The 14,929-nt window shown below is 41.7% G+C and overlaps 1 long non-coding RNA gene and 1 other non-coding gene across 2 annotated transcripts; both read right to left on the reverse strand.

Annotated features, from left to right (window-relative positions):
• Positions 1 to 4,526: 4,526 nt before the first annotated feature.
• Positions 4,527 to 5,911, reverse strand: LOC120440573. Its single transcript, XR_005613350.1, has 3 exons — positions 5,768 to 5,911; positions 4,908 to 5,028; positions 4,527 to 4,774 (listed from the first exon to the last, which is right to left on the reverse strand). It is a non-coding gene; the product is annotated as an uncharacterized LOC120440573 (long non-coding RNA).
• A 4,119-nt stretch (positions 5,912 to 10,030) lies between these two features.
• On the reverse strand, positions 10,031 to 10,112 carry trnas-uga. Its single transcript has one exon. It is a non-coding gene; the product is annotated as a tRNA-Ser (tRNA).
• Positions 10,113 to 14,929: the final 4,817 nt, after the last annotated feature.

Genomic DNA, 14,929 nt, shown 5'->3' on the forward strand with positions numbered 1-14,929 from the left:
ACACAGGCTCAGCAAAATGAGTCAATCGAAGCCTAGAAAAAAAAATTACTGGGTCTTTTGGGTCTCAGTTTCTGTTGTGACTTTTAGATGGTGGGGTGTTTGATTTAAACAAAATGAAAGCATGGAGCCATCCTGACTTTTATGAACAATTTAAGCTGGTGATGGTGTAACGGTGTGAGGGATATTTTCTTGCCACACTTTGGGCTCCTTGATATTCTTAAAATGTCGCAGCCTACCTGAGTATGTTGCTCTTTTTAATTTGATTTAACCGTTATCTTATACGAGTAATCCATTGAAACTCTCATTTACAAGAGAGACCCATCTTCACAAACCATCTCACACTGGTTACTTGAACCAGCCAATGAGTTCACTGAACTCAAACAGCCTCCGCAGTCATCAGATCTGAATCCAGCAGAGCACCTTTGGGGTGGAACGGGAGATTTGCGTCATGGTTGTGCAGCCGACAAATCTGCAGCAGCTGTGTGATGCTGTCATGCCAATATGGACCAAACTCTCTGAGGAATCTCGGAGGGACGGTCTTTGCAGCTGCATAGTGTATTGGTAAGACTACACACCTCTGGAGTGGGGGTCGCAAGTTTGAGTCCCACCTGGTATCCAGTAAGGGTCCTGGCTAGACTCCCCATGCTAAAAACCAGCCCTGGAGTGGCGCGGCTATGTCTGCAGCCTGTCCGCAGTTGAATTTGAATGTTTCCAGCACGTTGTTGAATTTGGACCACAAAGAATTAAATCAGGTCTTAAGGTAAAAGTCGGTGCAACCTGTTAATGCCAAGGTGTCACTAATAAAGTGACCGGTGGGTGTATACCTACAGTACAGTTGTTGAGTAAATAAACACTCTACTCATGTCTCTGATTGACCCACACCATGTGAAAGACTGGTGACATGTCCAGGTTAACCATCCCCCACCCAAAATTATATCAGTGATTCACACCAATTTTTAGAGTGGCAGAATTTTCAGCACACACGTCGAGTTATCGTTTATAAAATGCTTTCTAGTACAGTTTGTCTTTTTCTTGGATGTGAAGGTAAAAGTAAGCCACAGTAAATAAAAAGGAAAGTTATGAGTTCCTTATTCAATCGAATAAGAGAAATGGACAAAAATAAAAACAGAAAAGTTTGATCTGACCGTTATGTGTTCGTGTATTTGCGCTTAAGCTATGAGTTTAGCAAAATTAAATTCTTCTTTTTGTATGACACACAAGACATTTTTGGAGGAGAAGTGCTTTCTCTGACAGTCAGTCCCAAAGGGGAAGTAATTCTCAAGTTTCTGAGGAGTTTTGAACAGGCGGCGAAAGGCGAGCCTCCAGATGCGACTGTTTGTAAATCTGTAAAGCCTTATGGACACGTATAGAAATTAGAGCGACTCAAAATCTCATCAGCAGAGAGAGCAGGACAAACAAAGAGATTTACTTGCACTTTGTGGAAAAGTGTACATGCGCTAAAGGAGCAGAGGCATTTCCACATTTCCAAGAAGCCGGAAAAATCTATTAAAGCGCAGAATTAAATAGTTCATCTGCCAGATCCCAGCGCGCACATGCCAGGAGTTTTGTATTATAAACGCACCGGTAGTTGAAACTTTTGTTTTACTCATGTGCGCTAATCTCCACCCTATCCTGCTCCCGCTATAATTCTGTTAGACTTTTTCATATTTATTTAATAAACGCTCGAAATTCAAATTGTAACTTTGTGTGTCGAGAATTAATGGGAAAAGCCCTAACTGTTAAATCGTAAAATTTGAATTAGAAAGTTCCCATGTAATGCATATCAAACATTTATTAAAGCCACGCAGAATAATTGAATTGTTCTGCTGGTCTGATTTGTTTAACTAAATTCTTTGGCTGTTGAAGTGTGATACAAGATTTCCTGCAAAATCCATTACAGACACAGGTATCTTTTGTGTATTTGTGCATCTCCAATACATTTTTATCGAGTTTTATCTCTCCTTTCCTCTCTTCTCCCTATCTAAGCCCCAGCTCTGTCACTGCTTATCCACATCTCCACTGCTTATCTGCATCAAGCCCCTCAGTGAGATTTCAACCACTGTGACATGCAGTGAAAGCAGAGGCTGTCAGTCAACTGGGCCAAAAAGATTGAAATCAGAGAGGGAAAAGGGAAGAAGGAACCAAAGGCATGAAGGGGGGGAGGAGGCAAACTTAATATAATTTCATTTTTGACCCTTCCGTGACAGAAAGCTGCCTTGATATACAGTAAGCTTATAGAAAGTGAATGCATTAAATCGGCTTCTTCAGCTCATGTAAATGTCAGCTCGTGTATCCCCGCCAAAGAAAAACACAAACACATCTGGGAGAAGGTCTACTCTCACTTATTGGGCTGATTATTAAGCAAAGCTTATAATGTCAGCCTCCCATTTACACACTATGAAAGTGTGTATACACACACACACACACACACACACACACACACACACACACACACACACACACACACAGAGAGAGTGAGAGGGAGAGTAGCCAGGGAGAAACTTTGTGTTTTAGTAAGCTAAGTTTCACACATTGACTGGAGGTGTCCTTGCTTTCTACTGGTGTAATTATCACTCCAAGAAAAGTGTTTCATTAGGAAAGCTCCTCTCTCAGACACATTACTCACAGAGGGCTGGACACAGACACCCTGGACAACTCTCACACACACACACACACACACACACACACACACACACACACACACACACACACACACACACACACACACACAAACCGCACACAACCCATTCTCTATTCATCACCCTTCAATCCCGTCCTCTGTTTCATGATTTATTTTTCTGGACTTCTCTTTCTGTTTGTCATATTCTGCACATTCTTCATTGTTAACTTCTTTAACGCAAAGACCCCCCCCCCCCTTTTTTCTTAATAAAGTTAAGTAAGATAAGTAACTCCAGATTTATGAGTACATGGGTAAGCTACATACATACTACGACAAGGTCGGCTCAGCAACTACATGTTGTAGCTGTTCGCTGTCACCAGGGGGCAGTGTCAAAGGGCTGCGTTTACTTAAACTGCTATTAGTCCTTCTGCCAACACAAAAATAACAACAGCTTAAGTGATACATGCTTTTTGCTCCTTCATGCTGAACTTTGTTGTCGCACTTTTCAACCAATCACCATTAGACCTGTGCACAGCTAGCTGTACTCATAAGCACTTTTTTATTTCCTTTTTGGATTACTGCATGCAAGCACGTCTGCTTGTATAGGCTGCATGCTGAATACTTACGCAAACAGACACAAACATGCCGTCCTGTTTAACAAGCTCCATCACCGGTTGTACTGGGAGGCCCTTTGGCCCCGCCCCGACTGGTATCTAACGTAGTAATTCAACTCTCACTTAAGCCAAGCTCGAGTGCTCCTGTGTTTAATTTTCCTTGCTTTCAGATCATTCTTCAAACGCTCCTTCAGCTTCCTGTATCCAACCCATCATCTCTCTATCTGTGCTGATTCTTCCTTCTCCTATTCCGCCTCCCCCTCCTCCTCCTCTGCCGTTCACTTCCCCTGCTGCCTATTCTCTTGCTTGGGAGGCCTGCAGGATTCTGCAGGTTAATGAGTCATGAAGTGTGAAAACTTCCTGAAAGTCAGCCGGGCTTAACGCTGTTTCCAGATGTGACTGTGCAAACGTCTGGATGTCCACTTGACGTGAGTTAGAGACGGAGCCGCGGAGCAGTTTTGGGGTGAGGTGGGGTGAACAGGAGGACAGAACGGCGATGAAAGGGTATAGTGTGAGAAATAAACGAGGGTTTGAAAAACATTCTGAAAGTCTGAAAGAGAACAGGATGGATGAATAGGGTGAGCAAGTTTTACAGCAATCGATCAAATATTGCTGCGATATTTTACTCTCATGCAGACAAGTGGAACTGCCGGTGACGTGAAAGTAAAGTGGGGCGGCACAAATATTATAGGAAAAAAATTCAACTGTAGGATGGCTAAAGATGACTATAAAACGTAAGGAATAAGCCTCAATACAAATGCACAGCACGAGATGAGGCCATATGTTTTCTGCAAAGCAGATCTATATTCATCTAAAGGCAAATGCTGGATAAAAAGCTGATGATGACCCATTGCAAGCATATGTGTGTGAACATGTACATGCACAAAAGTGTGAGCCAGTGTGTGTGTGTGTGTGTGTCCATAATCTGGCGTAAATAATGACATCTCTGTCCCCCGTCTTCTGTGGTGCCAGCTCCACTAATTATTTATTCTTGGAAGCTGTGAGGGTGTCAAAGCTCCTGCATCTCAAACAGTGTTCCCCTCCCTGTTTTGGTGCCGGCTGCTTTACTGCCAGTTAGCAGTAGTATTGTTTCCTTATAGTTGTTGTTTCATTAGTAAAGATATTTCTGCTAACACGCCATCTTTAATTACAAAAGCACTTTTTCTCAGTTAGCCAAGAATGATACATTTGGATAAGACTTAAATCCACACAGTGGCTGATCTGTGATTCATTCTGCATCATTACATGACAAATACAGAGACAGAGTGATGAGGTCTATCATTAGAGAGAGAAAGAACAACGAGATCTAGAACAAGTTCTACTAGAGCCCTGCGAACAAAAACATGGAGTCACTCTGAGATTACATGAGGCCAAAAAGGCACAGTGAGCAACGAAATCCAAGGAAGACTGTGGGTCAGGAGGTGGAGTTTGTTGTGGGTTGGGAGACTACCTGGTGGTCGGATCCCAGATGAAATTGGTACTCTAAATTTCTTCCGATGCATCCGTCAGAGCAGGACAAGTGGGTGATAGCTACAAAGTGCTGAAAGGCATAAAATAAATTGCTCTGTGAATGTGTGTAAATGTCTGAATGTGGACTATAGTAAAGAAAAGTCAGGTGCTCAGAGCAGAAAAGAAAACCAGTCAATCTGTGACTGTTACTTGGAACTATCTACCTGCCAAATGTCTTGAAGAACTGTACAAGTATAGCAGGGATATCCATTTGTTTGATCCGACATAATAGCCACCTCAAGGTCCAAATACTCACATCACAAAATGGATAAAGCAGTGAGGAACCTTTACAGGGTAAAAATGATACAAATTCATTCAACAGTTAAAATTTTGAATGGTTATTGAAGTCAGACTATGAGCTACACCCCCATAAATAGTTATACAACTAGGGTAGGACAGTATCTAGCTCAGATTACACAAAAAATAAGATATAATCCACACTGGGGTGGGGTTGGTATTGAAAATGAAAGAAAATCAAATATATTGACCTGCAAAAAACATAAAGCAAAGTATTTCTTCTGCATCATCCCAGTTCATTCATTTGATTACACTTTCTTAATTTCTGAGCAAGTTCTCTGCAAGTTGTCTTTAAAGGTGCAGTCAGTCATTTTTTTCAGTTTATTTAATAGAAAAAAACAATATTATACTCATAAATATACAATAATTAGTGTGTAATCTTCCAATAAACTGATACATTCTCATAAATGTAGAATTAATCCATTAAAAATACACAGGAGAGGATATAAGAGAGATCAGACAACAACCCTCCCCTCCCTCAATGAAACTAACATTACACAAGCTAATGTTAGGCTCAAGTATCCTAAAAATGTCACTTTCTGTTTGATGAACAGTTTGATTAAATTCTTACATCATATGATGTTTATTCAATAAGTGTCCAAGTCAAACGAAGCTCCACAGTGCACTAATGTTGGCTAATAGTAGCTAACAGAGGCTAACTGTAGCTAACAGTGGCAAAAATAGCAGCGCTTGTTGACAGAAATGTTCAGAATATCCAACATCTCACCTCAGTATCGCTGTCTTCAGACAGAAGTGAGCTTCACACATGACTCAGCGACTCATATTGGCCTCCTTTAACAAAGTTTTCCAGCCTCCTCTAGAGTAAATAGACATGAACACATACTGATAACCTCCACTCTCCGCAGATGAACAGGGCCAGAGTTGTTTTGTCCATCAGAGGCCACGGTAGCTATTATTATGCCCTTCAATCTGGAAAACAGAAGTAAAAACAGAGTTGACTGCAATCTGCAGTCTACTGATATCTAGTGGTGAGATTTTACACACTGTTTCTTTAAAACGGTAACACCATTGAATATGTCGGGATTTATTTGACAAGATCTATCAAAACTACAGACGATGACAAAGTCTAATGCAACCTCTTTCAAGAAAACCTTAATCAAGAAAATGATGTACAGAAAGTGGAATGAAATTAGTAAGACAAAAAAATTAATTTTTAAACTGGATAGCTTCTGTTCCTCCTGAAAAATATTTGTCATTGTAAAGTTGATGTATGATGTGCAAATTTTTCTGGCTGTACAGAAACAAACAAACAAACCTGGTTTAAAAATACATTCTTATGTTTGTTTTAATTTAAAATAAAAGTAATCTAAACACTGGTGGAGTTTTTGTGAATGCCACACCAGCACATACTGCACAACCACCTCTGTCAACTGACACGAACACCACTGGAGTGCGTGGGATTCAAGCAGCTCAAACTTAAACCAATTAAACCCAGTCGACACTAACGCTAATCGAGTGAAGGCAAAACACAATACCCGGACTCGAGAAGAGTTGCTTTAAAAATAAATAATTCAAGTGATCAGTGGATATTTTCCATCATCTATTTTTCATTTGGGTCAACAAATGGCATTTACAACAGTGCTTTGTCTTTCTGTCGGCGTGTTTGCACTTATGAATAAATGCTGGTGTTTGCATGTGGGCAAGATTCGAGAGACTCTCCATTCTCGTCAGCTAGTGAGTGCGATTGAGCTCTGAGGGGTTATGAGAGAAAATAAGTTGAAAACAGGACAGAATCAATACCGTTTACCCAATAGCATCGTAGCATGTGTGTGTGTGCGTGCGTGTGTGTGCACTGTGCATTTGCGAGCTTGAAAATGTGTGTGTTTACCTGAAATGTGACTGCATTTAACGTGTCAAATTGAGGAAAAACAACCAATTGCCTCTTAGCACACACTTTATTGACCAGTGGAACACACACACATTTACACACACACACACACACTGCAGGCATATCGACTGGTTGAAGGGAGAAACGGGTTTAAGGCAATTAGAGTAGTGTACTTTCCACCAGAAACCCACTATGATCCTTTTCACTGCAGTTAGCCAAGTACTCCTTAAGTGTGACTAATATTACAGCAGTGGAAGAAAGTAAAAGAAGACACTTTGCTGAACCCAGATGCTGTAACCTCATTATTAAGGCTACTCTGCAACACACAGAGAATGTAACAGCTACAACATTTTTCCATCACATCATGTCTAGTATAAAGCACTTTTTTGCATTGGTACATGTGTGCAGTATGTGTCACGCTGGTTGTACCACTTCAGACAGTTGCTTGGCAATTGTGAAGGCCCAGTGTGAAAACTTTGCATCACATTACTCTTCCGTCTTTGTTTTTTTTACATAATGAAAATCTAAGCTACGTCAGCAACCTCTCACTCCCAAGCACTGTATTCAAGACTGACTGGGAACAGAGATCAATACATCTGACTTGAAACCAATACCTAATAACTGAAGACCATCAAGACCCAACATCAGTGTATTACAACTGTATTTAAATGTTTCTTTTGTCAAATAATAGTGTTATAGTTCCATGCTGTATTATGGAAATACAAAAAACTGATCATGCAATGTGTTCAAACCTCCGTTTGTGCTTTTTGCTGACAACTGAATCTGGAGGTCATTCAGAAGGGGCTAACAATAGAGCCAATTCTTCACTATATCAAAAGGACTCAGGTAGTTCAGACATCTGACAAGGATGCCTCCGGGACGCTTCCTTGGAAGGCTGTTTCAGAAATGTCATGCCAGGAGGAGGCAGACCCAGGACCTGCTGGATAGATTACATACTGGCTTGGGATCAATTTGGTGCTGCTCTGGAACAACAGGATGGATGGATGGATGGACAGATGGATGGATGGACATATGGATGGATGGACATATGGATGGATGGACGGATGGACAGACAGAAGGACTGATGGACGGACGGATGGACAGATGGATGGATGGATGGATGTGGAAACACTACTGTAGATTTACCTCAGCGTAATGGCAATTTAAAGGAGCATTACACCCCTTTCTGTTTTAAAACACCTGATTGAATTAAGTTAACAAGAAGGCAGATTTAGTTCTTGCTGATCTAGTGGAAAATATTTCAACTAAATGTCGTTTTCGAACCTTTTGAAGTCCCAGAGGTCTCACAATTGAGTGACATTGCCTGTCTAATAAGCCACTTTTAACTCTTGGTTTCCGGTGTTACTCTTAATGTTCCAAGCATCCACAATTCAACTACTTGCCACCGAGCACTACGGAGGGAAACACAAGCACTATCCTCTTCCTGTTTGAGTTTCACGGCCAAGTCTATATTTTCCATAGAGATCATGTACCAGTCACAGGTCACAGGTTGAACGCTTATAGAAAGCCAATCTCATCACAGATGGTGCTAATATTACATAACCAATACCCTGAGCAATAAAAATCAGCATAAAGATCTGTCTTGTTGCCTGTTTAAGGGGCTGTTTTTGAAATGCAGCTTTTGATTTCAAGACTTTGTGCGACTCAGCTGATATTAAGTCTGATCTGCCTTCAAAGAGGAGAATGGGTAGTTTTAACAAAGTATTAAACGATGTTCTGCTGAGAACGGTTTTAGCACAAAGCAAAGATGCATCCAAGTTATGTGATCGAGGAAAAAGACATTTTTTAAAAATGACATGATGGCAATGTGGACTGTGGTGGCATTATCCATTACATGGCTACTGAGGCCTGCAGTACTTGACCTTCACTCCCTTAGAAAGTTCTTTAATCTACTTCTTAATACTTAATCTGTAGCATAAATACGTCAAATACTTATCTGATTTGGTTCCTGACCACACGTTAATGCTGCAAACATCACCACCAACAAGTCACTACAAGTCCATTAATTTCCAGTTGAGCTGAGTGACTGAAGCGTGCAAGGTCAGGAGGTTAACAAGCTTGTCAACAGAGAAAAGTTTTGTAGTCTCTGGGCATCAGCCAGCCAGATTTCCACGCTTTGTTGTTTCTGTCACTTGATTTTAGAAATAATAGTTCTGCCTGTCTGGGTTATACAGTTAATGTTCCCCATTGTATGTATCCACACAACATTATGACACTTAGTCTTTTACAGCTTGCTCATGAAAAGCACTGAAAAAAAACACTGAACTGTACTAGACCATCAGAGCCTCTCATACAGGCTCCATCTGGTCAGAAAAGAGCAGCCCATCAATCAGCTCTGCTGACATTATGGACGTGAGGTAAGGACACAAACTTATCAAAGAGGGGTCCGTGATCAAATACGGAACTATTTGGGGCGCTCGACGTAAAGTGGTCTGGGAGCTCTTCACCTGGAGAGCAGCAAGTGGTACACAATCATTCTCTTCCTCTTTCATTTTCATCTCTCCATCTGTCAGCACGTTCAAGTAGATTTCTATTACTCAACAATGGTCGCTGCTCAGTTAGAAACACTCTGCGAGGAAGGGAGGGAGAGAAGGACACAGAGGCAGTCATAGACAGCAACAAATACAAGTGCTTACTGCTGTAATCCTATCAGGCAGGGCATGTTGGCTTTATGCAGCATTTGAGAGGTCAACATAAACTGTATGGACATGATGGAGAGAGGGGGGAATGCTTAGAGGAGCTCCTCAGATTCAAATGGTCAACAACAAGTACACTCACTGAGCATCACACATCCATGGACATTGTTTGCTGTGCTAGATGTGGTCGTCCCGTCACGGTTGGCCTTTAAAAAGAAACCCCTCTATGTCTAAATGTGGACAAATTGTGCAGTCTTTAACTGCTTTTCAGGCTTTTGCAAAGACCTGAACATTGTAACCTTTTTAACGGTGAGTTCAGAATATGTATGTGAAGGTTCTCAGTCATCCAGGTCATTGTAGTCTAAGGAGCTTGGGAAAAAAAGCATCCAGATGCTTTTCTTTACAAGCTCCTTAGACTGAGTTCAGAATACTTTAATACATAAGGAAACTATGTGGGCTACAGTTGCTCCAATGAGGTTGTTAACGCTGTGAGCAGGATTTGAACCTGCGCGGGGAAACCCCATTGGATTTCAAATCCAACGCCTTAACCACTCGGCCATCACAGCTGGGCATTCTACCTACTGAGCACGTTTCTGTTGATTAGAGGTAAAAATGTTAGTGCTGATTAAATTGATTCAAGAGAGAACATTTAGCAGAGATCTAGCTCACAACTAGCCACCATTTTAACTTTACTGACATTAATCACTGCTCAAAAAATTAAAGGAACACTTTGAAAACACACAAGACCTTAATAATAAATAAAAACATCTTTAGAATAGAATAGAATTCAACTTTATTGTCATTGCACATGTCACAGGTACAGGGCAACGAAATGCAGTTTGCATCCATCCAGAAAGTGCTTTAGTCGTGATATAGATATATTACAATATAAATTAGCAATAATAGAGATGTGTAAGTATATTACAGAAATGGGTCTATTATGGTATGTTATAATGTACACAGTGTGAAGTATGTTATGAATATTCTATAACTATAGGTATGTACAGGCTGTAGTGAGTACAAGCTATGTACAGGCTATGAACAGGATATAAATATGAAATAAAAACTATACAGAAATCTGAGATATACAGTTATACAGAATGTGAACTATGTAAGTTATAAACAGTTGTGGGATTAAAAATTATCGTATGTACAGAATGATTATCTACACAGAACTATACAGTAGTGGTAAAGTGCTAGTGGTTGTGGGTGTGTGTATGTTCAGTCCATGAGTTTAACGTGGGTCAGATGTCAGAAGGCAGAGTTCAGGAGTCTGACAGCTGTGGGGAAGAAGCTGTTCCGGTACCTGGTGGTCTTAGTCCGGAGGCTCCTGTAGCGCCTCCCAGAGGGCAGGAGGGTGAAGAGTCTATGTGATGGGTGACTGGGGTCTCTGATGATTTTCCCAGCCCTTTTCAGACACCGCTTCCTGTAGATGTCCTTTATGGCAGGAAGTGGTGCTCCGGCGATGCGCTGGGCAGTTTTCACGACCCTCTGCAACGCCTTCGGTCCGAGGCAGAGCAGTTCCCGTACCAGACTGTTATACAGTTGGTCAGGATGCTCTCGATGGTGCAGCGATAGAAGTTCACCAGGATGTCTGAGGACAGGTGGTTCTTCCTCAGAGTCCTCAAGAAGAAGAGGCGCTGGTGAGCCTTCTTGACCAGCTTGGAGCAGTTGGTCGTCCAGGTGAGATCCTCGGAGATGTGGACTCCCAGGAACTTGAAGCTGCTCACACGCTCCACAGCCGTCCCCTTAATGTGGATGGGTGGATGTGGGTCAGCATTCCTCTTTGTGTACTCATATAGTGTCCCCAGTGTGTTAGTGACGAAAGGAGCACATTGTTTGATGGAAATGAATGAGGGCTGAATTCAAAGAGAGCCTGAAAATCACTGTGGAAATAATTATGCTGCAGGGTTTTTTGTTTGTTTTTTACAAAAGTCATGTTACGAAGTCTGTTTGTGATTGTTTGGGCAGTGAAATTCACACTAGTGTCCTGCTGAAGGTCATTTTATAGTTCTGGCAGTGCTCATTCACCCATCACCCTGCTTGCACAAAGAAGCAGATGCTGTTCTGGCTGATGAGTTGAGGACCTTCTACAGCCCTGTCCAGATTTCCTAGAGTAACTCCCTGTCTTCTGGAATCTCCTCCATCCTCTTAAGACTGTGCTGGAGACACAGAAAGCCTTCTAGTAACGACATGTATTTATGTGCCACCCTGGAGGAATTAGAGTACTGTGCAACCTCTGTAGGGTGGTTGGACTCATGCTACCAGTAGTCACACTGACCCTCGCCAAATGCAAAAATAGTGAAAGAACAGTTAAAAGATGAGGAGGGAAACATATCAGGGTCCTCCACCTGTAAAACCATTCCTGTTTTGGTGGTTGTCCCATTGTTGCCCCTCTAGTGCACCTGTTGTTAATTTCATTAACACCAAAGCAGCTGAAACTGATTAACATCCCCCTCGGCTACTTAACTGAGCAGATCAATATCCCTACTTGTCTGCGTACTCCAAGTAAACAGACAAGTATTACTGAATTAACAAAATATATATATAAAACACATTTACATCTATGAGTAGCACAGTGGTATTAATACCTCCAGGGCTGGGTCCACATCTGTTTGCTGTCTGAAGAGTTTCCAGATGTATCGAGGACAAAGAGAAATAACTCTTTTCAAACAAATTTGGACACAAAGGATGTCTTTTCACCAAATGAAATGGACTGCTTTTTAGATAGAGCTTTTCTAGTCTTTCTAAGCACTCTAAGCACTTAACATTACAAACCACAATCATACACCAGTTTATTTTATGCACTTAAGCCTATAGCCAATTGAGAAATGCCAATTAATCTAACATGCATATCTTTAGACTGTGGGAGGAAACCCACTCAGTCACTAACCTGAACGATCAAACACAGAACTGCTGTATGTCCAAATCTTATGTTGTTTAATTTTTCCATCCCCACTGATGTCCTCATCAGTGCAGGACTTGTGGGCGTACCCTCAAATACAAGTCTGTACCACTGCAGTGACATTACCGTCTAATGGTGTAATTACATGTGGTAGTTTGTGTTGCTGTATTGCTGAACTCCCGTGGTGAATGCTAACACATTTGTCTCGTCTGATAGAAGCACTGCAGGTTCAAATCCCATGTGGCGATGTAAAGCTTCCTTCTTGGCTAATGTTAACAGCTGTAGCAACATCAATATAAGCAAGAAAAAACAAAACAGCTCAGAAACAAGCAATAAGCCGACTGCAAAGTGTCACATCACGTTTTTCTTTTCTGTGTCTGAAAAGCTTTTCTCTAAACTGACAGAAACGGTAGAGGTTACAATTTTATTATTAATCCTTTATTTATCCAGGTAAAAGTCATATTTCCAAGAGAAACCTGGCACCAACAATGCAGTTAATGAGTATGTAACTATTATACTGTATTATTAAGTTGCATTAAAGATATGGTGGTGGGATGGTGGCATTAACAAACAGACAGGAGGAGGAGCTAGAGCGGCAGAGGCGAATATGTTAAGGTTTTTATTGGGAGTGACCAGAATGGAAAAGATTAGAAATGACTAGATTGGAGGGACAGCTCAGGATGAGTGATCTGGAGATAAAGTTTGAGAGGCAAGGCTGAGATGGTTTCTGGGGGTGGCTGTGGCCCAGAAGGTAGAGCAGCTCATTTACTAATCAGAAGGTTGGTGATCCCCTGGCTGCTCCAGTCTGTGTGCCAAAGTATTCTTGGGCAAGAACCCCGAGGGACTCTTAAAGCGTTCATGGGAGAACAAATATGTGTGAATGGTAGATAGAAAGAATTTAGAAGTCTAAAAATGTGCTTGGATAAATGTGTGTAAATGAATGAATGAGACATGTTGCATAAAGTGTTTTTAGTACTCGAGTAGGAAAGCACTATATACGAACCACCCCATTTACCATGATGTGGACATGTGCAGAGGAGGGATAGTGGATATATGAGGCAAAGTATGCTGAAGATGGAACTGCCCAGGGAGGAGGAAAAGAGGAAAACCACAGTGAAGGAGGACATTCAGAGGGTCGGAGTGACAAAGGAGGATGCTGGGGATAGGATGAGATGGAGGCAGATGATCCAATGTGGCGACCCCTCAAGGGAGATGAAAAAAAAAGATATTGCATTTAAGATAAGGAGACTCTCCCGTTGGATGGTCTGTAATCTTTTGAGGTGCTGAATAATGTGGTGCTGAAATGCACATTAAACATAATGCTGGAAATGTGTCGAAAATCTCAGGGGCGTAATTTCCAGGGGGTTTTAGGGGGGTTATGACCCCCCCAATAATCAGACCCAACCAATATAACCCCCCAAAATAAAATTATGAATTATCTTGCATAAATAGGCTGCTGATTTTCTTTACTCATTTCAGGTATTACCAGCAAAATAGTTGCATGTTTAATCATCTGGGAATTTACCCAGATTTATTTATTTATTTAGACAGAGATCTTGTCCTCCGATTTACAACAGCAGAGCTTCTTTGCAATAACAGTCGACTGACTGAATGTGCAAAAAAAGTGCAGACCTATTGTTGAGATTGCAGTTATTTTTCTTCATGCACCTCAAGGTGTTCATCACTTGTTTTGCGAATGGCTCGTCAAATGTGAATATTCAGAATGCACTTGTGCTTCTTTACGCTGAGAGAAAGTGGAAAGGTTGCAGGTGTTTTGTATTATCATGCAGCGGTTTTATTGGTGTACTTGAGATCACACCGACGTGGTCCAAGAACTAAAATGAGTTTGACACCCCTGATTTAGCAACTTGTGTTTTTAGAAAAAAGGGGGAAAAGGGAAATGGCGTCCCTCAGAATGTCAGTTTTCCTATTTCTTCTGTCTTTTCTCGTCTCTTTGCGTGTCTCCTCCTTTTCTGTGTAGTTTAACGTGTGTTCCAGTGGGAGTACTCGGTTCAGTTTGTGTTTTATAAACAGTCGAGAACGCCCACAGCTCCCATGTGTAGGCGGATCCCTGTGCCCTCACTGTGACTCTGTAGACATCTCTATATCAACACAGTGCAAACAACTCGAGAACACGCACACGCAGACACACACCAGGACGCACGGCTGTCAGCCCCGTTGGAAACTGCGCGTGCACGCTGGGGTACACATGTTATTGCAACCTACTCACGCGCGCGCACACGCGCACACTAACCTGTCAGTCGTCAGGAGGAAAGAACAGTCAGCTGAGACATGCAAGTGTAGGAAAACATTTCATCCTTATTACCCTGTTATTCTCGCTCACGCACACACGCGCTCGCTCTGTATTTCTGTATTTAGGCATTATCATTCTCACCTTTTCTCATATTTCTTTCTCACGAGGGGCCTCCTCCCCCCCTCCCTCACTCCCTCCTCAACTTAATCTCTCTCTCGGTCTCT

Source organism: Oreochromis aureus, linkage group 6, assembly GCF_013358895.1.
Source record: "Oreochromis aureus strain Israel breed Guangdong linkage group 6, ZZ_aureus, whole genome shotgun sequence".
In the NCBI taxonomy this organism is placed as follows: Eukaryota; Metazoa; Chordata; class Actinopteri; order Cichliformes; family Cichlidae; genus Oreochromis; species Oreochromis aureus.